This window comes from Jaculus jaculus, chromosome 4 (genome assembly GCF_020740685.1).
Source record: "Jaculus jaculus isolate mJacJac1 chromosome 4, mJacJac1.mat.Y.cur, whole genome shotgun sequence".
Lineage (NCBI taxonomy): Eukaryota > Metazoa > Chordata > Mammalia > Rodentia > Dipodidae > Jaculus > Jaculus jaculus.
Window position 1 is genome coordinate 154,173,798 of NC_059105.1, and position 26,420 is coordinate 154,200,217.

The window sequence follows — 26,420 nt, forward strand, 5'->3', positions numbered from 1 at the left end:
TTATGACAGACACAAAAAGAGAGAGAGAGAGAAAGAGAGGGAGGGAGGGAGAAAGGGAGAGAGAGAGAGAGAATGAGTGTGCCACGGCCTCCAGCCACTACAAACAAACTCCAGATGCATGCACCACCATGTACATCTGGCTTACGTAGGACCAGGAGAATCGAACCTGGGTCTTTAGACTTCACAGGCAAGTGCATCAACCTCTAAGCCATCTCTCCAGCCATTCGTCCTAAAATTTCTATCAATGATGCACTTTGAAAACTCATCTAATAAATTCTGGCTGGACCATACATTTAAATGTGCAAATCTGTTTGGATAAGAAAAGGAAATCTGACTAGTTCTTGCTTAGTGTGTTGGCATATTTCTGGCTCATTCTTCCAAAATAAATTGAAATGCTATGACTTATAGATTGCCTGTAGAGCTCATATTGCCCTGCCAGTCAGGCAATGGTTGAATACTGAATAATTTCATTCATTTCATAAATGGTAGTTGTAGCAGTCTTTCCTAAGCTATTATGAATGGCAAAGTAAAAATATAAAGTCTCACTACATTAGTAGGAACAAAACCCCTTAATTAGTAATTATCACAGAGCAAATTCTTCTGACTCATGGAGAAGAAAGAAACTCTTTTAAAACATACATAGTAAACAGCAAATGTTCAATAATGATGCTAATCTCATAGTCTAAAAATGGCAACTGAAGTCTCTAGTCATTTTCTGTGTTTCCAATACTACATTTCAAAAATAAAACAGGGGCTGGAGAGATGGCTTAGCAGTTAAGGCACTTGCCTGTAGAGCCTAAGGACCCAGGTTCGATTTCCCAGTACCCACATAAAGCCAGATGCACAAGGTGGTGTATGTGTTTAGAGTTAATTTGCAATGGCACACCAATTCTCTCTTTCTCTCTCTCTCTCTCTCTCTCTCTCTCTCTCTCTCTCTCTCTCATAAATAAATATTAAAAATAGATTTTTATAAAAAATAAACAGCCGGGCATGGTGGTGCACGCCTTTAATCCCAGCACTAGGGAGGCAGAGGTAGAAGGATTGCTGTGATTTCAAGGCCACCCTGAGACTCCATAGTGAATTCCAGGCCAGCCTGGGCTAGAGTGAGACACTACCTCAAAAAAAAAAAAAACATAGGGCTGGAGAGATGGCTTAGTGGTTAAGCGCTTGCCTGTGAAGCCTAAGGACCCCGGTTCGAGGCTCGGCTCCCCAGGTCCCACGTTAGCCAGATGCACAAGGGGGCGCACGCGTCTGGAGTTCGTTTGCAGAGGCTGGAAGCCCTGGGGCGCCCATTCTCTCTCTCTCCCTCTATCTGTCTTTCTCTCTGTGTCTGTAGCTCTCAAATAAATAAATAAATAAATAAAAAATAAAATCTTTAAAAAAAACATAAATAAATCAGATTTGGGGTGTTGGGGAGATGGCTCAGTTTGTGCTTTTAACACAAGCATGAGGACCTGAGTTGAGATCCCTAGCAATCATATATAAAATCTGGGTGTGATAGTTCACGCCTGTGACCTCAGTGCTGGGAAGGCAGAGACATGAGAAGACCCAGGTTTCACGGACTAGCCAGTCTAGCCACACCAGTGAGCTCTAAGTGCAACGAAAGAGCCTGCATCCAAAAAAACAAGGTAGAGGGCTAGTGACATGGATCAGCAGTTTAGAAGCTTGCCTACAATGCCTAACAAGCCTGCCTCAGTTTCCCAGCACTCACGTTAAGCTAGATACACAAAATGGTGCATGCATCTCAAGTTCTTGTGCAGTGGCTAGAGGCCCTGGCACACCGATTCTCATTTCCTTCCTCTCTCTCTCCCTCTCTCCTTCCTTCCCTCTCCTGAAACTACATAGTGAATTCCAAGTCAGCCTGGACTAAAGTGAGACCCTACCTCAAAAAACCAAAAACATAATAATAATAATAATAAGGTAGAAAGCAACTGAGGAAGATACCCAATGACAACCTCTGGCCTCCACATGCACAGTCCACACACACATGTGCCCACATACATACAGACAGGCACACCCACACACAGAACATATGCAAAAAATAAAATAAAACATATAGAGGGTTTTTTTTTGTTCTGTTTATTTTGTTAATAGAAGCGTATGGATCTATGAAAGCTGTTCAAAGAGAGGTCGATGGAGTTGGCTGTCTAACATATGTATAATAATGATCTTCAGGACTTCTGTTAATCTTGTGTATCATTCTCCTCTTCTGTGTGCACCATAACCAGGAAGAAAGCACAAATTTTAGAAGTCACCAGAAAACACAATATTATCGAATGCAGGTAGTCATTTCGAGAGGAAGTGCGATATCTGGTTTCCTTCCAACATTCTATGCCCAGTACTATCGTTGTGCTTTGCAGCTATAACCAGTCACTGCTCAGTGACTAGTTATTTAAGAATAATATACCAGGAGCTGGGCATGGTGGCGCACACCTTTAATCCCAGCACTAGGGAGGCAGAGGTAGGAGAATCGCCATGAGTTCAAGGCCACCCTGAGACTACATAGTGAATTCCAGGTCAGCCTGGGCCAGAGTGAGACCCTACCTCAAAAAAACAAAATAACAATAATAATAAACCAAGAGATACAAAAGGCATTTATCAGCCTGCTCCTGAAATCACCTCAGAATCTGAAGAACCCTTGTCTGTGGGGGCCACTGCGTTTGTGGCCTACCACTGTCAACATGGCCTTACTGGCCAGTCTTCTGCCGAGTCACACGAGGCGGGCAGTGGCCCTGGGAAGTGACGCTCCTGAGCCCAGGGACCGTCCTGAACCTTGTGAGTTGAGACAGCTTCAGATCCCATGGCCTTCTGCGGACAGGTTTTCAAATCGCTTAGGCCTAACTCGAACTGGATTTCGGCCTGGATTTCTGCAAGCTGAGACAAAGATCAGATACTGCTGCAGTCACTCTTCAGACCTGAACAAAATGCCACAGGCTCCATAGCAAAGCCACGTGCCCGAGGCCGGTTGGGGACACTACAGTTCTGTAGCTACCCAGTCGGGTGAAGACGTCCACTCTGTGCTGATCACCCACTGCGCAGCTGCTCCAGAGCCCCGCCCGCTGATGTGATGTGATGCCCCCAGTTACAGGCGGGTCAAATGAAAGAAAGCAGTGAAGAACAAAAGAGGAGTCTCGAACCTAGTGAAAGGAGAGGGAGCTTGAGAGATGGCTTAGCGGTTAAGCGCTTGCCTGCGAAGCCTAAGGACCCCGGTTTGAGGCTCGATTCCCCAGGACCCACGTTAGCCAGATGCACAAGGGGGCGCATGCGTCTGGAGTTCATTTACAGTGGCTGGAGGCCCTGGTGTGCCCATTCTCTCTCTTTCTGTCTCTCTGTCTCTTTCTGTGTCTGTTGCTCTCAAATAAATAAATGAACAAAAAAAATTTTTTTAAAAAGAAAGAAAGGAGAGGGCTGACATCCAAAGTTGTCCTCTGACCTCCACACACATGGGCACACCTGTATTCACACATAGGAACCTACACACACACACACACACACACACACAAAATCAATAATCCTGGCTTTCAAATCATTCGTTTACCTAAATGTCTAAAACCGTTCCTGTTTAAATCTGGTTTGAACAACAAATACGGGTACTTCCTAAAGCTGCTAGGATATACCGAAACGAAACCCAGTGTCCATTACTTCACAGTTAAACTATGGAAAAACCTTGTTTAGGTAGAGAGAAATCCCATATGGCGGGGGCGGGGGTGTTTGGTTGGTTGGTTGGTATGGGTTTGGGTTTTGGTTTTTTGGGGTAGGGTCTCGCTCTAGCCCAGGCTGACCTGGAATTCACTCTGTAGTCTCAGGTTGGCCTTGAACTCATGGTAATCCTCCTACCTCTGCCTCCTAAGTGGCAAGATTAAAAGCATGGGCACCACACCTGGCTAAAAATGTCTAGATGATAGAGTATTTATTAAATATATTCAACTAAAGTGCATCAAAACCTAAAACAAAAACCTAAACACGGTGCCAAATCAAAGCCTACCAGACCTCATTTGATAGCTGAGAATAATGTCTAAATCCAAAGTGCAATAGAAAAAATAAGGTATTGTTTTAAGTGTTCACTTTCTTTAACAACGTTGACTTTCCTCCCTATGGAGTGACTTCTTTATACATTTGCTTCCTCCATAACTAATGCCCAATCCTTTCTAAGTTATCTCCAATCTATACCAATAAGAATTGAATTACTGAAAATACAATCTACAACATAACCATGGAAAGCAATAAAGATATACCAAGCAGTGGCCATCTAGACAAAAGCCATATATATATATGTCAGTTAGTTGCTTGTCCATGGCAATACTTGAAAACAGGAGAAGTGTCATTTTTGCTTACAATTTCAGAGATGCTAGGCCATGGTCTCTTGCTATGGGCCTCCGGCAGGACATCATGGTGGCAGCAAATGGAAGAGGAAGCCTGTCACCTCACGGCATCCAAAAAGCAAAAGGGACGATAAGAGTCTTGCCCTTCCTCTCCCTTTTGCTTCCTGAGCCTACCTCGTCAAGATTCTGCCTTCTTCCCGTATTAATACAGCCGGGCAACCAAGCCTTTAATACCTAGGCAATTGAGGGATATTCCAAATCCAGAACTATATCAACATAGGTATGAGAATAAACAAATGCACATTTGGTTACATAGAAACAAAAGAAAATCTCTCCTGAGCAGCGTACCATGTCACTATTATATCCTAAATGTGCACTTAAATTTTGTCAAATAGCTTTTTGTTGCTGCTGCTGCTTTCTCAAGGGAAGCCCAGGCTGACCTGGAACTCACTCTGTAGTTCTAGGCTGAACTTGAACTCACAGCAATCCTATCTTTGCCTCTCAGTGCTGGAATTAAAGGTGTACACCACCACACCTGGCCCAAACAATACCTTATTAAAGTATATACTTGTACATTTGCATTATGTACTTGCTCCTGTGATCCACACACAAATGAATTCAGCCATCCTTCTGCTTCATACTGCTTCCAGTTGAGTAAGCATATCTTCATGTTCCTATTTCAGAAACTGTTCTAGAAGTAGAGGAGCGTCCGTGAAGAGACAGAAGCCAGCTCCAGTAGTGCCACAGGAAGGCACAAGTACTGACCAGCCAAGCCTGAATGTAAGTGTGAGCAGTGAAGGAGGGCGGGGCTCAGCATTAGGATGCCCCCAGATGGAGCCTCCAGTGACTGCCAGGGACGACATGAGCAACTGGGCAGACAGGTGCCCAGTCTGCCTGCAAGTTCAGCTGTCCTATCTACACCGCTAAGACCATTATTCACACCATGACTGAAATACAGAATGTGAGCCGAGCTGATTTTTAAGTCTAGGCATGTTGAAATCGAGTCTTAAAATAATCATTTCTATAGGTCCTAACTAGGTATCCAAGTGTTCACCAGATGCTAGCAGCTAGATTTTGCAGAGGAAAATTGCTAACTTAAGCTTCTTTTCATGATTCAGCAGAGGATTTCTAAGTAATAAAAGATCTAGAGATTTGTAAAGTAAATAATTCCACTGCAAATGGGAAAATTAAAATAATCTTATCATCTCTCAGACATGTCTATATGTGCTTTTTTTACCATTATCATATTTCTTTTAGTTGGGCCAATTTTTTTCTGTCTGATATTTTATAGTTCTAAGTTATGAGCTGTAATGAAGAAATGATTCATTTCAGATGACCAAAGTGATATGGACTAAATTTTCCTAAAGACAATCTAGGATGTTTCAAACAGCATGCTATAACAAATAGGGTTTTATTCACATATGATATTCAGTGAAAAATAATAACAGCATGCCAGAGTCTCTTTTATTCCTTAATTGATGTCTCAGTAGAAGCAATAAAATATAAAGTACATCATTAACTTTTGAACTTCAATGGAAAAAAAAAAAAAGCCCACAACATACCATCCATTTCTGACAAGTAGACATTATCTCATAGTACCCACAGCCTAAGCTTATTACTACTGCCTGGCCTTAAGTGTGACTTTTGGACACACAGCTCAAGATTTCCTAAGACTTAGTAGTACAATGGCTTTTTATGGTCTAATTCGATTTCATAATTGAAAGGCTGAATTGCTAAGATTCCTCAGATTTTTGTGCTCTTGCTGGGAGAACACCTGAACAAAAAGACAAGTCTAGCATCTAGCCTTCCAGTTAATACCACATGTCCACGTCCTATCTAGAATGAATCCATTCAGAGTGCCTGGAGGAATGCAAATCCATTAATGACTTCACCCAGATATTACGTTGTTAACATATATACCACCAACTATTTTGGTTGGATTCCATCAAATCCAGATACTCTCCAAATAAATAATGCAAAACCTTGAAATGCTTGTTTAGTAGCAGGCGGAGACACTGGGGAAAGAGGCACAGAGTGGGTTATATTCGTGTCATAGCAAGGCTATGAACTCAATCCAGAGAAACTCTGTATTTGCAACCAACTATATGCTCAGCTTCTGGATTTCTTGTAACAAAATCTTGCTGCCAAGGGCATCAATGGGCTCACCCAGTAAAAAATTATAATAATAATGTTAACATTATTATATCATAAAAGTGCAGAAGGTGGTTATTGCAAGGCAAAGGAAAAGAATTGCTTGTAAAGTTATAGTGGAAATATCAAACATATATTTTATTGGACTTTTAAAAAATTAAGTTCTTTGTTTTTAAACTAAGGTGCAAAAGCAATAAAATGTAAGGGTTACTCCATGTACTGTTTCATTCAATAGTCAACAGTAATGAATGATTCAACAAATGAAAATTTTAAAAATTACATTTATTCAAAACAGTCAATTCAGACAGGACTGAAGCTGAAAATCATTCTAAAGAATTAGATTGGTGGGATGCAAAGATGGATCAGTGGTTAAAGAGGCAATTGCTTGCAGAGCTTGACAACCAGAGTCCAATTCCCCACATAAACCAGACTCAAAAGTGGCACATGTATGTGCCTGGGTGTATCCATGCACACACACACACACAGAGAGAGAGAGAGAGAGAGACAGAGAGAGAGGGAATGGAAGGGAGAGCGAGAGAGAAAATATGGAAAAATTTAGATTGACAGAAAGAATCACTTCTTTTTTGCTGTTGTTTTATTTCTTGGGCATAGGTTCTCACCCTAGTTCAGGCTGACCTGGCACTCACTCTAGTCCCCAGGCTGGCCTCGAACTCACGGTGGTCTTCCTACCACTGCCTCCTGAGTGCTAGGAGCAAAAGTGTGCACCACCACGCCCAGCTGCAGGTTAACTTTTTGAGTATATGTCGCTTTTCTCTGTGAAAGCAAATTTGTGTTGTGCTTAACTTCACATAGCCCAAAAACTCTACAATTTTAAAATTCTGCAAAGATGTCCATTTGACACAAATGTCAAAAATGACCAAAACATACATATAAACACCACAATAAGCAAAATATTTGGGAAGCAGAAATAGATCATAACAGCTAATTTTCTGTGTGCTTTCCAAAATCCCACAAGATAGCTTTCTAAATTATTTTGAATCACCTTTAGATTCAAATCTAGAACTTCTTTTCTGATCATCTTTTTGCCTCTCAAGAATACAAATTACTTTAGCTGAATCAGTAAGCGCTGGGTTCAAGTTAGAGACCCTGCCTCAGTAAATAAAGAGCAATCAAGAAAAACATCCACTGCCGACCTCTGGCCTCCACACACACAAACACACATTTGCACACATGTAAGTGCATCCACATACATTCACACACACACACACACACACAAGAAAATAAATATTTTTGGCTTTTAAAACTACATATTACTTATAAATATATCATATCACGCATATATCATAGACATTTTGGTAGACAAATTCCATATGTTCCTCAAGTTAAATACCATATATGTGATTATGATAGAAAAAAAAACACCTTTTGACCCTTAAATATCTAATGTGCCTTACATATTGTAAGCACAGAAAATATGGTTTGAGCTGACTTTTATTTTGGTTTTTGTTTTTTCCTTTCTTTCTTTCTTTCTTTCTTTCTTTCTTTCTTTCTTTCTTTCTTTTTTGTTTTCTGGTTTTTCAAGGTAGTGTCTCACTCTAGCCCAGGCTGACCTGGAATTCACTATGAAGTCTCAGGATGGCCTCGAACTCACGGCGATCTTCCTACCTCTGCCTCCTGAGTTCTGGGATTAAAGGCATGTGCCATCACGCCCAGCTTAGCTGACTTTTTTATTATCTTTTTCTGTTCATCATTAGTGAGTTTCTTACATTCACACTACACAAGGTGGTATCCCACACATAGGAATTAATGAACTACATCTGTAACCAAAAATAACCATGGAAAACCTGCTGAATTGATCCATATCTGTTTTGTTAATCAAGTCCACTATGGAAGGACTTTCTTGTGCTTGTATTTTAGAGATAAATAGAGTGAAGAAACCACAGTTCAATTTGAAAGTTGTTTGAACCTTTCAAGAACATGAGGCTTGATATTATGTGACTCCAGTGAAGTCCAATCCTTGATGTATGTAATTCTGAGTATGACTATATAAGTATCCATATATGTAATTTAATGGAGAACCTTTTGACAGTGGCCAAAAAGACCCTAACTGTTCAATATGGAATTTACTGCTTAACACCACTCTCCTCTTTCCTTAATCATTTGTTAAAAGAAAAGGACCATTGAAAAAGTAAAACATAAAAATTTAAACTAACTCAGTATGAACAGCCGTTAGCTAAAGCAGATGGCTGGAAAGTCAGAGGCCCCGGATTTTGTCCTTGAATCTCCTACCAACTTGGAATGTGGCCTTGGGCAAGTCATGAGAGAAAAAGCTATAATAAAAGAGGCAATAATGCCTTACATGTGCATGTGTGTGGTGCTTTATGATCTAACGACACACTTGAATATGCAATATCAGATCTAATCTTGCCCCCAGCCTCCGGAGAGGAATATAGTAGTGATTAAATATTCCCATTTTAAACAGTAGGAATTTGAGACCCAGATAAATAAAATGACTATTCATAGTCATATCAATACCAAATGTCAGAGCCAGAAATAGATGGACTCTGAGATTTGGGACTGGTCTTTGTCTTTCCTGCACACTAGATTCCCACCATCCTCCAGTGCCTTCTATTGTGGTAAAGCCGACTAGCCTAGACTGCACTGGACTGGACTGAACCAGACTAGACCAGATTGGACTAGAGCAGTAATATCCAATATGGTAGCCTCTCCACACACATATGGGATTACTGAGAACTTGAAATGTGGCTGGAGGTGTGCTGTAGTATAAATCACATGCCAAATTGCTAAGATGAAAGAAATTTACAATATTTCACTGATGTTTTCATGTTCATTTCATGTTAGAATGTGTTCAGTATGGCATTAAGTGAAAAATATGAAGTATAATTCAGTAAAATTATGTTTACTTATCTCTTTACTTTTTAAATACGTCTGCTCACATTATGTTGACATTGGACAGTGTTGGTGAAAAGACTGTTGTTCAGTGCTTGCAAAAATAATTTTATATGACTAGATTTGCATAGCTCCACTCGACATGGTTGATACAAATTTCCTCAGCTGCTATCAGAGTGTAATGTAGATTAACATCAGTGATTAAGCCATTCTTGTATATTCCACATAAAGAGAAAAGGTCAGGATTCATTATTTATTTCAAGTTGCTTATTCATTAAAAGAGTCCATTTTATATTTGCTTAATACTTGAATAACTTAGAAGTAAAAATGCCATGGAAAAACTATAAATTATATTTATAGCTATATAGTATTATTTATTTTGAAATGTGTCCCCACATGAACATTATGAGTATAAAAGATATCCATTAGGTTAAATGGACAATTAAAAGAATAATTATATTTAAATTTGTTGTCTAGTGAATTTTATAATCCTTACTATTTCTTGTAGATATTTTACAAAAGAAAATTCTCCAAAGTAGATTATCCCAGTATTGTATATATGTAATTACAATGATTGTAATGGGGAGGTAATATGATTGAGAATGGAATTTCAAACGGGAAAGTGTGGGGGTGGGGAGGGAGGGAATTACCATGGGATATATTTTATAATCATGGAAAATGTTAATAAAAATTAAAAAAAAATAAATAAATAAAATAAAATCTTAAAAACTGAAAAAAAAAAATCCTCTCAGGCATGGTGGCGCACGCCTTTAATCCCAGCACTCAGGAGGCAGAGGTAGGAGGATCACCATGAGTTCAAGGCCACCCTGAGACTACATAGTGAATTCCAGGTCAGCCTGAGCTAGAGTGAGACCCTACCTCAAAAAACAACAGCAACAACAACAAAAAAAAAAAAAAAATCAAAAGTCCTCAATAAAATATACATATGGTAAAATAATAATAATAATAACCCAAAGCACTGAAAACTAACAACCATTTACTATTTATCATGCAGCTCAAGTTAGTAAAGGAAGATCTGCTCATATGCTAAAGGGCTTCTTTATATCATATGATGGTTAATCCTGCCAGTCCCATTTGATGAGAATCACAATGGAAACAACCTTATGGGTTTGTCTGTGAAGGAGCTTCTAGATTAGGTTAATTAAAGTGGGTGGCAAGTCTAATCCTAACTGTGGGTAGCACTGCCCTATGTGCTTGGGTCCTGGAATATAGAAAAGGTGAAAGTCAGAGCCAGCAATCATTTTTGTCCTTCCTGACTGGATGCAATGTGACCAGCCACTTCATACTTGTGCCACCATGCCTTTCCCACCAGGATGGACTGTATCCCAGGAAACGTAAGCCAAATGAAACCCTTCTTCCTTAAGCTGCTTCCTGTTGCGTGTTCAGTCACAGCATAGTAAAGAAATAACTGATACAACATTACAGTGGAAATCATTGTAGCCCTATTCTCAAATGGGTCAAAACTTAATTCTTGTATATAAAGGCCTATGTAAAAAAAAAAAAAAATGGGCTGGAGAGATGGCTTAGTGGTTAAGGCCCTTGCTTGCAAAGCCTAAGGACCCAGGTTTGATTCCCCAGTACCCACATGCACAACATGGCACATGCATCTGGAGTTTGTTTGCAGTGACTGGAGGCCCTGGCGCTCTCATTTTCACTCTCTCTATCTGCCTTTCTCTCTCTCTCTCTCTTTCTCTCCCTCTCTCTCTGTCAAATAAATAGATAATAAATAAATAAATAAATAGCTTTAAATATTATACATACATGTATATGGTATGAATTTTGGAGGTTGACTTTTTTTCTTGAATTTTTATAGATTGTTCTTCCTACATAATATTTTTCTGCTACTAGTTCAAAATAAGTAACCTTTTAAATTATTGCTTCTACCAAGAAGGAAAGTAATTATCTGTGTGTGTTTTAGATGTTCTTGAGAAATCAGGACACGCTCACCTCTGAGTCCAAATGCAAAGATCAAGGGTTATAATATGAACTCACACATCAGGAAAGGGTTGCGAGAATTCAGACAACAGAACATTGTGTCCCTTTTACCTTTCAACAAGAAAATAGGCCATGAATCATTTCTAATGTCATCTGCTTAGAATTTGCCTTTGTTAGCCACAAAGATGTATAAAAGGTCAAGAGGAAATAAAACAAACACAAAAATACAGCTTTGCGCTGGGTCTTGTCTTACTGATCCTATAACGTGTAACATGGAACAATTTTAGGGACCCCAGTTACAAACTCATAAAGAAGTATTTGGTCTGATGACTGCTTTTATGATGACAACACTAAAATTTTACTACAAAGAAAACTCAGAAATGAGTTCTTTTTGCCATTTAATCATTAAGCCATAAATTCACAGATCATTAGAACTGAAGGGACCTTTGGGATTATCCCATCTGATACAAATATTTTACAGATGCAAAAACAAAAGCATAGAAAAGCAGTTTTCTCAAGAAAAAGTAAAATCACTCAAAAACATCCCAAATAATCCATGGGGGTATCTTGGAAGTTAATGCAGGCATAGAGTTTTGAATCCTACCAGAGCTCTTGATTGCCATTCAGATGCCTAGTTCAGTTGCTCATGCCCCGCATCAATGAAGATGCCAGTGTTGACTATGAAAATCACATTCACAGTAAGTGCTTATCTATAAAACAAAAACCAAGACTATATCAAAGCCAGTGAGTTCTAGACAGTTCACTCACTCATAACTCAGCTTCCTTCCTTCCTTGAGCCAAATCATTGCAATGAACTTTCTTTGCCACCTTTAGTTTCAGTTCTGTGATCATGACAAATCGATGCTGATAAACTGAAGAACAACAAGACACTTAGCCCTTTAGTTTTACAAAAAGAAAAAAAAGCCCAAACTCCTGATTTTATACATCTATGAAAAATATGCTTGCAATAAGATTATATGTATTAAGGATTTATTCCTCATCCGCTACAAATACATACTTCACATTATAGAGATTGACCTGGAAAAGGTAAGCTTTGAAACTCTTTTTCTAAGTTGTTCAGTGTCTACGAAATGGAATACTTGACTTGAAGGAAAATGTTAGAGTGTATGCCTGCCCACTGGCATCTGTAAAAGGAGACTGAGAGTGGATTTTCACAGTTAAATAAGGATTAAATCAATTAAAACTAGATGTGTAATACAGATGTATAGTAGTTGAACATAGTTAACATTCATTAAGTATCCATTATTATTAATGGTAGAAATATTATTGTTATATATGCCATGACTCCTATATTTCCCTCCAAACAAAGCTTGCTTCTCCCCACTCTATGTCATGACTCTATGCCCTTGTACATGCTGACCTCTCTTTCTGGAAGTCTTTCCACTGCTTCTCCAGCTGGTGAACTCCTATCCACACCCGAAGTTCAGCTTTGAAGGTTCAACCTCTTGCTTATCTTCCTGAGTGGTACTGACCTATTTTTCCAAGGCTCCCTGCATATATCCCCCTCTTGGCAATTGAGAAGATGTCTAGTTTCACCAGATTTTTCCTTGCCCCCTACACATACGCATGTACGTACAAGCACATCCTACCCTAGAGGGAATTCATTAAACTCAACGTCACAACTCTATAAAAATGTGTACTGAGGCAGGTGTGGTGGTACACGGCCTTTAATCCCAGCACTCAGGAGGCAGAGGTAGGAAGATCACTGTGAGTTCAAGGCCACCCTGAGACTACAGAATGAATTTCAGGTCAGCCTGGGCTAAAGTGAGGCCTATCTCAAAAAACCAAAAGAGGAAGAAAGAAAGGAAGGAAGTAAGGAAAGAAGGAAGGAAGGAAGGAAGGAAGGAAGGAAGGAAGGAAGGAAGGAAGGAAGGAAGGAAGGAAGGAAGGAAAGGAGGGAGGAGGGAGAGAGAGAGAAAAAACACCGTTTGCCTGGAAAGATGCTCAGCAGTTAAGGCACTTGCCTACAAAGCCCAAGGACCCGAGTTTGAATCCCCAGCACCCATGTAAAGCCAGATGCACAAAGAGACACGTGTGTCTAGAGTTTGTTTGTAGCGGCTAGAGTCCTGGTGTACCCATTCTATATCTCTTCTCTCTGCTTGCGATTAACTAAATAAATGATAGTTCAAATAATTCAAAAGAATGTGCACTGAAATGAACAAGCCCTCGCATGAATAAATACATATGATTTTTTTCAATCAGGAAAATAACTTGTAGTTGCACATTAGAGGAAGGTGGAGGGGAAGGTTCTGTAGGAAAGGCTGAGACATTCAACGTGAAATTATGAAGTCTACCTCTGCCACTCTCGGTCATTATTCTTGGCATTACTCCTCCAGTGAGCCATTTAACTCTGGACAACAGTCCTTTTAGGCAAAATAAGAGTGCTGGGCAAACGTTCTCTGAGGACTGTTCCAGTGCCAGCATTTACTTATGGGATGCTAAGCATTGTTTTCTTTTAATGGTTCTCAAATTTTAGCCGACATCAGAATTGTCTGGGGAGTTTACTGAAACACTCATTTCCTGGTTAGCATATCTGATGGGGCCCAATAATTTGCATTTTTAATAAAGTCCAAGGTAATACTGAGGCTACCAGGGGGGAAACACACATTAAGAACCCCTGATGAATTTTTTCTTGGCACAGAAGGCTGACACTGTCTTCTTGTCACCTGTCAGACCTAAAGCACTGCTGAGGTGCACATGTATAATGAGATGGAGGCAGTATAAGGCTGCCATCAAGACTGACACCTGTGAGTGTAACCAAAAAGCAGCTTCAGAGGGTATGCTTTGCCGACTCTGGTTTTGTTTAGTAAGGCTTGCCAGGTGGGGAAGGGACCATCCAGTGCAAGGAGACAACGCACAAGGAACAAAAACACTCAGTGCTTTCAACCTTGTACAGCTGATCTTGCGGATCACACCTGCCATCTAGTGACATTTTTGAGTTACTGCACTTATATGCTGTAGAACAAAATGATGCTTTCATTTGGGAATTAGTATTTCCTCCTCCTCCTCCTTCTCCCCCTCCTTTTTCCCCTCCCTCTTCCCCTCCCCTCCCCCTCCTCCTCTTTCCTCCTTCCTCCTTCTCGTCTTCTTTTCTTTTTCTTCTTTTCTTCTTCTTCTTCTTAATATTAGTCTTTCATTCTTTTTTCAAAGCTATAGTCAAGATGAGAACCCCTAAGGATGAAATCCAGTGTTATGGACTTATCCACATTTGATTCTCAGTACTGTAAAGATAAACACATACGTAGCACTTACTTTTGCTAAGTACTATTGTCTGCTCTCTATCCAGTCATGCACAGCAAGTCCATGAGACAGCTACAACTCTTTTCCCCATTGTAGAGACAGAAAGATGTAACGGTAAACATGCAAAACAAATAAGAGACTGCTTGAGCCTATCTGGCTAGTAAAATGGGAGAGCTGGAGTTAAATCTGGGACAGCTCCTAGAAGACATGACATAGCCAGCCTCTCTTACACGTGAAATTTGAAATACAGTTCCTAAAAGACATAGAACCAATCTAAGTGTCCACGAATAGATGAGTGAGAAAAGGAAATGTAACATCAATACCTAATGGAATACTATTCAACTATAAAAAAGAGAAAGTCAGGCAGGAGAGTTGGCTTAGCTGTTAAGGCACTTGCCTAGGAAGCCTAAGGACCCAGGTTCGATTCTCCAAGTCCCACATAAGCTAGACGCACAAGGTGGCACAGGCGTCTGGTGTTCATTTGCAGTGGCTAGTGACCCTGGCGTGCTCTCTCTCACTCTCTCTCACTTGCTCTCTCTCTCTCTCAAATAAAAAAATTAAAATTAAAATAAGAAAGTCTTGTTATTGAGACAACCTAGGTGAACTTAGAAAACATTATGTTAAATGAAATAATCTACACACAGAAAGATAAATAAACGCTTCATGTTCTTTTGTTCATTGTGGAAGCCAAAGATTTGATCTTATAAAAATAGAGAAATGACCAGTGTTTTCCAGAGGCTAGGGCAGTTAGAGAATAGGGGTAGGGCTTGGGAAGATGTTGTTTAAAGGATAAAAATGGCATTTAGGTGGGAGAAATGAGTTTAAGAAAGCTATAGTATGTTGATATATATAGCATGTTGATATATATTGGTGATATATTTTTAAAAATTAAGATAATTAGGGGCTGGAGAGATTGCTTAGTGGGTAGGGTGCTTTCCTGGAAAGCCTAAGGACCCAGGTTTGATTCCTCAGTACCCATGTAAGCCAGATGCATATGGTGGCATGTGCATCTGGAGTTTGTAGTGGCTAGAGGCCCTGGTGTGTCCATTCTCACTCTCTCTCTCTCTCTCTCTCTCTCTCTCTAATAAATAAATAAAAATAAATATTTACAAAAAAATAACTAAGATGATAAAGCTTGTGTGTTCTCATCACAAAAATGACTATATGAAGTAGTGGATATGTTCATTAGCTAGGGTTAACTATCCCACAATAATATATGCTTCAAAACGTCTTAGCTTACGTGACAAATACACAATTTTATGCAGACATTTAAACTGGCCTATCTACTAATGAGTAAAAAATAAAATCTGGTTGTTGAAACAAATGGAATCTATAAATAATTATCAGTTCCCAAATATGGGCCCACCAAATTTTACAAAATGAATACACACAGAAGCAATGAATTTTTTTGGATTCTTTCCAATGAAGTCAGATGACATGCAATAACTGAAGACATACTCAGGGCTGGAGAGATGGCTCAGCGGTTAAAGCACTTGCCTGAGATACCTAAGGACTCATGTTCACATCTTCAGGTTCCGCATAAGCCAGATGCACAGTGACACAAACAGGCAATGCTGCACATGCACACAAGGGGGCGCACACATCTGGAGTTCGTTTGCAGTAGCTGAAGGCCCTGGCACGCCAATTCTCTCCCTCTCTCTCTCTCTCTCTCTCTCTCTCTCTCTCTCTCTCCCTCCCTCCCTCCCTCTGTCAAATAACAAAAAAAGAAATAATTATCCTATACAAAGCCATGGTAATTCAATGAAGAGAACACTGACTTAGAATCAAATTCCCAACTTGCTATGCAACTTTGGAAGTCACTTAGACCCTTTGGGCTCTGTTGGGCTTATTTTTTCATCAATTGGGAGAAAAAGAAAAATATACATGGTTCTGTAGCTTGCAAAAATATAGTTTTGGAATTCTATAAAGCAAATTAGATTCAAGGTAACTGCTCACGTTGCCCAAAAAATGTGGTCACAAGAGCAAAAGGAAATCCATGGACAAGAACCACTTTGGTTTTACTCAGACTTGGGAAGACAAGTGTTACCTGTTTTCTCTCATATTTAGAATATACGTATATAACTATTAACTATTATATTCTATTAACTATTAACTATTAACAAGGGTGCAATGTGGGTTACGGAAGGGGGAAATGAGGATGAAGAAACACTTCGATGAAAATGTAATCATGAAATTTATCTCTTTGTAAAACGAATACTTGCTGATAAAAAAAAATTAGTTGTCAAAAAATTTAGTTGTCTACAGTTGGTAAAGGGGGCCAAGGAAAAAGGATGATTTTCTGGTTCATTAAGCCAACGTTCTAGCAGCAAATAATAGCACTGTGGTGTTTACACTCAATCAGGGAGATCCATGTTCCACCTCTCTTCCTGGGTGCTCTGCTTAACCCATGCATATCTCCATGTGTCCCCCACCTCTTCCTGAGAACCCACACCATAGGAACCTTGCAGAAAAGTTAATTTTCCCTCACCCCAGCCTTCTAGTGTCAGAGTTCTTCTTGAGTTTAACACCACATCCTTGGTAAATTTTTTAGCACCTTATCTAAGATATCTCATTTACCAAACCATTTCTTCCCTCAAAGAAAAAAAAGAGTAGAGGATGGTTATCAAGCCAAGACTTTTGTATCTGTATATGTTATAACCTAAGATTTGCTGGCTTAAAGACTCATGATAATGAAGGAAAACAGACAGGAGAATAGAGGGTGATCAATAAAAAACATCAGCACTTATTAATTTTGACAAATTCCTCTATACCATTTCAAGCATTTGCACATATCCCAGCACCAGCGCAATGCAAAATTAGTCTACTTAAGTTTTATTATCAATGCTTTCAAGAGTGAGAAACACTGAAACAGAAATGTGAAGGAAAATGAGGGAAAAAGCTTGCAAAAGACAAATGAATGGTTGTGGATCCCCATATCTTGATGATTGGCTCCATGCTTTCACACAGTTACAGGTTATTTTAACATCTCAAATCTTAATGTTAAAACTTAATAATCAGCTGGAGAGATGGCATAGCGGTTAAGCGCTTGCCTGTGAAGCCTAAGGACCCTGGTTCGAGGCTCGATTCCCCAGGACCCACGTTAGCCAGATGCACAAGGGGGCGCACATGTCTGGAGTTTGTTTGCAGTGGCTGGAGGCCCTGGCGCGCCCATTCTCTCCCACTCTCTCTCTCTCTCTCTCTCTCTCTCTCTCTCTCTCTCTCTCTGCCTCTTTCTCTCTGTCTGTTGCTTTCAAATAAATTTTTTAAATTTTTTTTAAAAAAATAAAAAATAAATAAATAAAAAACTTAATAATCTAAGTTGGAAAAAAAAAAACAGTTTTGACCCAAATACAGTAGAACTACAAGAGTAATGATAGTACAAACTGTAATGATAGTACAAACTGTAAATTTACTCAACAAACATGTGTTGAGAATTTACTATATGGCTGATAACCATTGTAGATTTGGAACATTTAGCAGTAAATGAGCCCAAAAATTCTATTTCAACCTCAGGGTTCACAGTCTCTCAAAAGTTGGAGAGAAGGCAATAAATGAGAAATAATGGCTTAGCAGCTGTCTTTGCTTGCAAATCCGAAGGACCCCAGTTCTATTCCCCAGGATCCATGTAAGCCAGATGCACAAGGTGTTGCATGCATCTGGAGTTTGTCTATAGTGGCTGGAGGAAAAAGAAATTGGATGAGTTACATCTGTTCCCAGACCAAACCCATTTTAAGAAAGCATTTCAGGGAAAAGCAGAAGTCTCACACTTTGACAGCAGAGAAACTAGGCTGGATTTTAAGGTTGTCTTTCCTCAATTCAGGAATAAGCATGAATCAATCTATCCTTATATTTGAAACCCTTGAATCTAAGACTTAAAAATAACTAAGAGTCTTTCTAAAGTAAGGAAACAAATAGGATGCCTTATAGTAGAAAACCAAGGATAGATGATAAAACAGCCTTGCCCATCTCCCCTTTTGATGACATCATGCTTTAAAAATAGGTGTAAGGAGGAGCCCAGGGAGGAATTTCATGTAGGCTGATCTACTTGTGAGCAGAATGTCTTCCAGGATACAAGAGCTTTTGGCAAACACTGGTTGGCACATTCTTCCTCAAAGGTAAAAGCTTTCTTTTTCTTTGGCAGGTTTTAAAGGGCACTTAAGAGTGTCAGACAAACGTTCCAAACCATAGCCAAAAGCTGCTTGATTCAAAACCACAATTTCCCCAGTCAGCTCAAAATCAATGAAGAAGTTGGGCCTAAGGATTTTAAGATGTTAATTGTGAGACAACCACGATACATACAGCTCCATTAACTGAGCCGAGCTCTTCTGGACTATGTGAGGCAATCCTAGTTCTAGGAAGCAGAGGAGAAGGTGGCAATACTTACCCTTCATGTCATGTGAACTGCTGCATCAAAAGCAATCAGTTGAGGGCTGGAGAGATGGCTTAGCGGTTAAGGCTTTCGTCTGCAAAGCCAAAGAACCCAGGTTCAGTTCCCCAGTACCCATTTAAAGCCAGATGTACAAGGTGGCACATGTGTCTGGAGTTCATTTGCAGTGGCTGGAGGCCCTGGTGTGCCCATTCTCTCTCCCCTCAAATAAGTAAATGAAAATAAAATATTAAAGAAGGAATCAGTTCATTAACAAGCTATCCATTAGGGATGTGGGTTTTAATCTTTGGTGAGCACAAATTTGTGCAAGAATGTAGGCTTCCGATCCCCTCCCCTGACCTGTCTAATTAGAGTGTGGGGACAAGATTCAGTATAAAGAAGGCCAGTGACTCGATGTAAGTGGTCTATAAACCATGTGTGGAAAAACACTGCCCTGGAGCGTCACTTGAGTTCCTGGAAGTAACTCTTTCTTACTGAGAATTGTTATACATGTACTGAGGTGGTTTGATTCAGGTGTCCCCCATAAACTTCGGTGTTCTGAATGCTAGGTTCCCAGCTGATGGAGATTTGGGAATTAATGCCTCCTGGAGGGAGTAATTGTTGGGGGCGGGCTTATGGGTGTTATAGCAGTGTCCCCTTGCCAGTGTTTGGCACACACTCCTGTTGCTGTGGTCCACCTTATGTTGGCCAGAGGGTGATGTCCACCCTCTGCTCATGCCATCATTTTCCCCTGCCATCGTGGAGCTTCCCCTCTAGCCTGTAAGCCAAAATAAATCTCCTTTTTCCCACAAGCTTCTATTGGTTGGGTTATTTCTAACAGCAATGCAAACCTGACCGCAACAGTGAAGTGGTACCGAGGAGTGGGATTGCTGCTAGACACCTGACTGTGTGGCTTTGGCCTTTTGGAGCTGATTTTCAAGAGGAATGTGGGAGGATTTGAAACCTTGACCTAAGAGATGCCTTGCAGTGTTGTAAGTACAGCTTGATGGACTGTTCTGATCTGAGCTGCAGGACCTGAACCCAGTAAGAACTATGGGCTATGAGGTTTGCCTTATGAGGATGAAAAAGAGCTTTGCCTGGACTGGGCTAGCATTTTGTGTGAGAAGCTTTCTCTTATGCCCATGCCCTAAGATGTTGTGCAGAGTTTCTTTGCATAGAAATGAACTGGTGTGAGCAGAGGGATATGGCATAGAAAGAAAAATCTTTGGGTGAACTGTTGCCCGTTCAGCTGTAACTGAGAGATTGCAACCTTTGAGACTGGGCTAGCTGACCTGCGCTGGGGCAACAGGAAGAATGTCGACTCTTTTGAAGGGGCCTGAGTGCTCAAGGAATGTCTTGTTCTTCAAAGCCTGCTTTATTCCCCCCTGGATTAACAAATTGACACCCTACCTGGTATTGTGGAGTATAAGAAATGCAGGAAAGAGAGGGCCATTGAGTTTGCAACACGGGCTTGTGTTTTGGAAATAGCCATGGGCAGTGTGAAGCAGGTTTTCTGGATGCCTGCATGGAGACCCCATAGAGCCATGAGGATAAATCGTGGGTTGCAGTGGAAACCCAGTGAAGATGCCAGGACCATGAGATAGCTGATAAGGAGCTGCCATCCCCGATGAAGTTTTCCAGGACTGTGAGTAGCCTAGCTGGAGGGAGTGTATTGTTGGGGGCGGGTTTGTGGGTGTTACAGCAAGTTTCCCCATGCCAGTGTTTGGCACACTCTCCTGTTGCTATGGTTCACCTTATGTTGGCCAGGGGGTGATGTCCACCCTCTGCTCATGCCATCGTTTTCCCCTTCCATCATGAAGCTTCCCCTGGAGCCTATAAGCCAAAATAGATCTCTTTTTCCCAGAAGCTGCTCTTGGTTCGGTGATTTCTACCAGCAACGCGAACCTGACTGCAACATGTACATATTATAATTTGCTCATAATCCCTTCCCATTACTTTCTTTTGTCTCCTATTCCATCAGGCTTCTTCTTCTCTCTCCTCTATTTTGGTATCTGTTCTTGTCCCCTCCTCCATCATTCATGTCAACATGTTGATAGGCTCCACATTGTACCTGTCTTGTGGAGGAAACTATAGCAAACAGGTACTATGTATGAAGTCATGAATGCAACAGTTACTCCATGTCTGCTGAGTAGTGTCCCAAAGTATTACTTCCTACCCTCCAGCTCTTACATTCTCTTCATCCCCTCTTCTGCGGTGTACCCTGATACTTGGAAGGCAGGATAGAGATGTCTCATTTAGCACTGGGCACTAAACTTTCAATTATCCTCAGCACTTTGGCAAGTTTTGAGTGTTCCCAGTACCTACTGCCGTCTGTAAAAAGAAGCTGTACTAGTAAGTGGTGAGAGAAGCACTAATCTATGGGCATAAGCATGATTTGATACACACCTCATAGCCATTTAGCCCAACAATGGGAGTAGCTTCTCTGCCACCCCTAAGGGTTTATGATCTTCTTAGCCATGGGCTTTCGACTAGGTTTTCAAAGCCAGGTATGAACTCCCTTTCGTGGAGAGGGCTACAGTTCAAATCAAAAGAATTCTCGGTTTCCTACCATAACAGTGATGCACCAGTACATACATCTTGCCTGTTAGTTGTGTATCAGACAGGAAGGACCCACTGTTGGGGAAGACTGTTCTCCCCAGTAACCTGAATAGCATTTTCCCACACTATAATAGCTTGCTAGAAAGAGGAAGCTTCTGGTTCAATGCCAATTTGATTATTCAATGTCCTGTCACCAACACGTATGGTGTCTTCAGCAATGGAGTCTTACCATCTTGTTCTGGTCAGCAATCAAGAGCCTTGGTAATAGTCTTTATTATTTCGAAGACCTCAGGGAGGTATCCCATCCTTGGTACTAGGGTTTTCATGCTCAGAGCAGCATTGTTCGCCTACACAGGGATAAACACCTCTTTATCTATCTATCTGTCTGTCTGTCTGTCGATCTACCTTACTTATACTTTTTAAGTATCTAAGAAAGAAGTGGTTTCCCCGTGGCCTCTTTCACAACATCTCCGGTTTTATTTAGCCTTCCCTCCCACACCCTCTCCTTTCCTCCATTCCCTTCTCCTGACCCCAGATTAGTCTTCCCACTTATTGTCATTACCTTCTCATTTCTGGGACAAAACACTCAATAAAAAGCAGCTGGTGGTGGACAATAATTTGTTTTGACTGACAGTCTTGAAGGGAAGCTTCGTGGTAGCAGGAAAAGCGAGGTGCGAGCAGAAGCTGGACATGATTCCCTGTGACAACAGACGGAAGATAATGGCAAGAGAACAACCTGATCTCTAGCAAAAGGGAACTGACTGTAACACCCCAAAATTTCCCCCCAGAAACATACCTCTTCCAGCATGGTCCCATCTCCAAAAATACCACCAGCGGGGGACCAAGCATTGAACACACATCATGCTTACAGGACATCTGTTTCTAACAACCACATTCTGCCCCTGGATCCTATAGTCTCACAACCATCTCAGGAAGTTAAAAAAAAATAAAAATAATGCCTTCAGTTCAACCTTAAAAGGCCTCCTAGGACTGCTAGGGCTGGAGAGATGGCTTAGTTGCTAAAGTGAAGCCAGGGCTGGAGAGATGGCTTAGGGGTTAAGCGCTCGCCTGTGAAGCCTAAGGACCCCGGTTCGAGGCTCGGTTCCCCAGGACCCACATTAGCCAGATGCACAAGGGGGCGCACGCGTCTGGAGTTCGTTTGCAGAGGCTGGAAGCCCTGGCGCGCCCATTCTCTCTCTCTCCCTCTATCTGTCTTTCTCTCTGTGTCTGTCACTCTCAAATAAATAAATAAAAAATTTAAAAAAAAAAAGTGAAGCCAAAGGACCCAGGCTCAATTCCTACATAAGCACGTGTGTCTGGAGTTCATTTGCAGTGGCTGAAGACCCTGGTGTGCCCATTCTCTCTCTCTCTTTCTTCACCTTCTTTCTCTTTCTCCTCTACTACTACTACTACTTCTTCTTCTCCTCCTCCTCCTCCTTCCTCTTTCTCAAATAAATAAATAAAATATTCTTAAAGCTAGATTTATGATCTAAAATTCTTCCCAAATCATCTCCTTATTTGACCTGTTCCAAATCATTACATGGACATAAGAAAGAAACATCAGTAAAGGGAAACATGGGAAATCTGCATAACGTGCTCACTTGGTGGCTTTAGTACTTTTCTGGCAATGAACTCTAAGAATATCAGACACACTCATGTTCAGACATAGGTAAGAAATACATATTCTAAGATCAATTTCTTGTGATTTTTATATGAGCCGATTTTTTAAAAATATTTATTTACTTGCAAACACAGAAAGACAGAAGGGGGAGAGACAGAATAGGTGCCCAGGGGTTTCGTGTGGGTACTGAGAAATCAAACCTAGACCATCATGTGTTGTAAGCAAGTCACTTAACCACTAAGCCATCTCTGTAGCCCCTAGATTTGCCAAATTTTAACTTTTTTGTGATCAATATTATTTTCATTTTATAAAAGTTTAGACTTTATATCCCTTAATCCCCACACCTTCCATTCTCCTTTCCCTGAGACCCCTTTGCAGCCGGGTTGTTGGCCTTCTCTGTGGGCGCAGGAAGGCCTCAGTCACTCTCTGCGGGAGGACAGTGCGCAGGATATTCGTACCCACTACGTGATTCTTACAGTCTTCGGTCCCCTCCTCAGCAATGAGCCACAGCAGGCCGGTTACCAGTTTTTAGCGTGGAGTTTTCAGTGGCCTCTGGGTTTCTGCTTTGATGGGCTTCGATGAGCCTCGCTGTCTGTTGCCATGTTCCCAGCACTGGTAGTGAATCTAGGAGTGAGCTTGGCATTCTGGTTGCTGCTTCCTTCCTTCTCTCCTGGGCCCCTGCCCATGTGGCAGACATGGAACATCTTGTGGTGGGCAGTCGGCTCTCTTTTCTTATTGGGTGGGTCCATCTTGGATCTCCTCCATATTCTCTGTCATCTGTAAATTAAAACAGATTAAACTGAAAGTGAGAGCAAGATGAGGCACTATTTTTATTAGCTACATACTGACTGCTTTACCAGTTCCAGAGGTTGCATCTACATGAGACTAAAAGGGCAAGTGAAATCAATGAAGCCCGAGCCATTTGTTTTAAATGTGAAAGGAGTGGAGAGGCCAGCTCACTCAAGATGTGACTGTGTCAGAGCCATTGACTCTGTCGCACTAGGGCCAACAAAATCATAACCAGACCCAACTGGCTGTAGTCTCAGGGGACAAATTTTTTAATTACAAATTGAGGCTTTAATGGACTACTCATGGAGTGTGGCTCAAAGCCTTGGTTTCTTTGAAAGCCACTACTTTTTAGTTGAGGTTATGTCGGGGCTAAGGGAAGCCCTACCGTAGACAATTATACTGCTCTCTTTAAAGACTTCATTTATGGTTGTGAGCCTCCAGCAGATAAGAAGGGAGCCTAGGCATTGCCGCTGCATGAAATGTTCTATTTCAAGTACCTTCTACCATTTCTATTAAAATGCCAGACAGAGAACAGGGTCAAGTGATTTTGTTGGATAGAAACTACTTAAAATCAACTAAAAACCTTAAAGAAAAATGTTTTCCTTGTTTTATTTTGAGACTGTCTTTTTGCTGTGGTCATGCAGGGAATTGGCCAGATCCCGGTTGGCTTGGAGCATGAGGAAAGATCATGGAAAAAATCTTTCCAGTTTGGAAGAATTGCTGATGTCCAATCACATTCAGTTCGGTCAGCCATTGAAGCTTGAAAGTACCAAAATAGATGAAGGGAGGCATGGAAGAAAGAGTACAAATAGTAGTAAGTGTTCCTTCCTGCAAAAAGGCAAAACTTTCTTCCTCCACCTCCGGAAACATTAACTGCCGCCCTCTCATTGAGAAATATTTAGGCAAAATATTTTAAAAGATAGAGAGGAATTTGTTTTCATTCTAAAAATTTCTAAGTGCAATCTGGTCAGCCACAAAGATAATTTCTGCATCCACTACCCAAGCCCTCACAACCATCTGGATCAGCTCAAAGCCAGATTTCACACATCTCGTTTTCTATCTTGTGAGAAAAGCATGGTTTGCCTTATAAATTTCTCTGAGGCCCATGTGTAGAGCTGAGAGATTCTGTCATGTCCTTATATCAGAAGCAACAGGAGAAATTCCAAAAGCGAAGAATCACAGAGATTTATTGCCTCCATCTCCAGCCTGACACTTGGCTCAGCGAGGAGGATAAGTGGCCAGAAAGAAGTCCTCTGCTAAAGCATGAAGGGAACTGGCTGCCTGTGAAGTCCAGACTTGGGAGTGACACAAAAGGAGGCTTGGTTTACACGGCCAGCAAAACGTAGTCTGTTTGAAGTTGGATCAATTGATTTCTTAAACATTTCAAATAAGCAAAATTCTGCAGGAAATGGGAGCCAGATGCATTTTTTTTTTTTAAACTCAGGATTGCCTTGGAAGAGAGGTATAACATAGTCACATAACATCTTCTAGTTTCAATTTGGCCCTTTTAATAGACTTACACTCCAAGCTATATCTACATGACATGAATTTAGAGACAGTGATTACATAAAGTTGGGGACAATTTTATTTTTCATTGGAATAAAAAGAGATAGTGTCGGGTATGTGCCAATTCCTATTAAAGTACTGCAGTGAGAAAAAAAATCCTGCATTGACTTGAAGCAGGTTTGAAAAAACAAGGGGTTGGCATCAGTGATGGAGCAGATAGTGTTATGGCAATTGTTATAAATATTCACAGGAAGGCTATAGGCCCTCACTATGCACTCAGAGTGACTGAGGCTCCATTACTTTTAGAGGCCACAATGACTGTAAAAAGAGAGACTGAGATTTATACATATAAGAAATTAGCTAACAGAACCTTAATTAGATCTTACTGATCTTAGATGGGACGAATATGTACCGATGTTCTATGGTCTAGGGTGACTAGACTTTACAGTAACTTGTTAGATAGTTGTTGACCACCTGAAAGGATATGACAATGCTAAGTTCCCTAATTTCATCATAACACATTTTATTCATGCAGGAAGATGTTACACTATAGGCCCGACATGGTGGCGCATGCCTTTAATCCCAGCACTTGGGAAGCAGAGGTAGGAGAATCACCGTGAGTTCAAGGCCAGCTTGGGACTACAGGGTGAGTTCCAGGTCAGTCTGGGTTAGAGTGAGGCCCCTCCTCAAAAACAAAAAAAGAACAAGCAAACATAAAAATATAGTATACTACAATCATAAACATGCATAATTATTACATAGTAATTAAAAAGAAAAACAACTATTTTTTTAATCCCCTATTGGTTGAAATTCAAATGCAAAGAATCTGATTGGTCAGGCAAAGTTCCTTCTACCTTTGATCTTCCTAGTTTGTCCCTCCCTGAGTGTGATGTAGCAATGATCTAGCAGCATGCTGGAGCTGTAACAACCAAGTCAGGAGTGGTCAGCAGTAGTGTGTATGTCAGTAATGCCTCCTCACACCTAGATGCCACCTTGTCAACACCTTGTCCTGGGTCCT

The 26,420-nt window shown here is 40.8% G+C and overlaps 1 protein-coding gene across 3 annotated transcripts in view; it reads left to right on the forward strand.

The window, feature by feature from the left end:
• Nucleotides 1-26,420, forward strand: part of Col8a1 (collagen type VIII alpha 1 chain) — a 169,467-nt gene that overhangs the window by 98,680 nt on the left and 44,367 nt on the right. For 2 of the 3 annotated variants that reach the window (XM_045147334.1, XM_045147335.1), the window contains one exon: nt 5,006-5,102. The exons of the other annotated variant lie outside the window; for it this stretch is intronic. The gene's annotated coding sequence lies outside the window, so the exon portion shown is untranslated. The remainder of the gene's footprint in view (nt 1-5,005; nt 5,103-26,420) is intronic. 3 annotated transcript variants of the gene reach the window in all.